Below are 480 nucleotides of genomic sequence, written 5' to 3'. Positions count from 1 at the left end.
CCATTTTCCATATCATCTGACAATTTACATTGAGTAACTTACAAAAGTATGGTACATTGGTACTATGTAAAATGGTATTGCCGTACTGGACAGATGGCGTTCACGGTTCACTCATTAATAATATTTTTTTCTTGAACGTTATTCGAAAAAATTTTTTAAAAAGCTACTGGGCAATGAGAAAATTACTGTATACTCTCTAAACAGTTTAAGCACTTTACAGTAGGTACCTATACTCGACCATCTGCAACTGTTTAATTTCTAAAATTCAAGAAATTAGAAATTGGTGCAACATGGAACCTTTTTATCCATTTTACATTTTTACTACCACAAAAAGAAGTTTACAAAACACTAGATAAATAAAACAATGCACACGCTGTATAATCAATTTCATTATAGCTGACAAATTAATCACCTTATGAAAATAATATATATTAGGTTTATTTAATCTTGGTTATAGGGAGATAGTTAATTGTCAGACAT

Source organism: Acyrthosiphon pisum, chromosome X (genome assembly GCF_005508785.2).
Source record: "Acyrthosiphon pisum isolate AL4f chromosome X, pea_aphid_22Mar2018_4r6ur, whole genome shotgun sequence".
NCBI lineage: Eukaryota > Metazoa > Arthropoda > Insecta > Hemiptera > Aphididae > Acyrthosiphon > Acyrthosiphon pisum.
Note: the sequence above shows the minus strand (reverse complement) of the source record.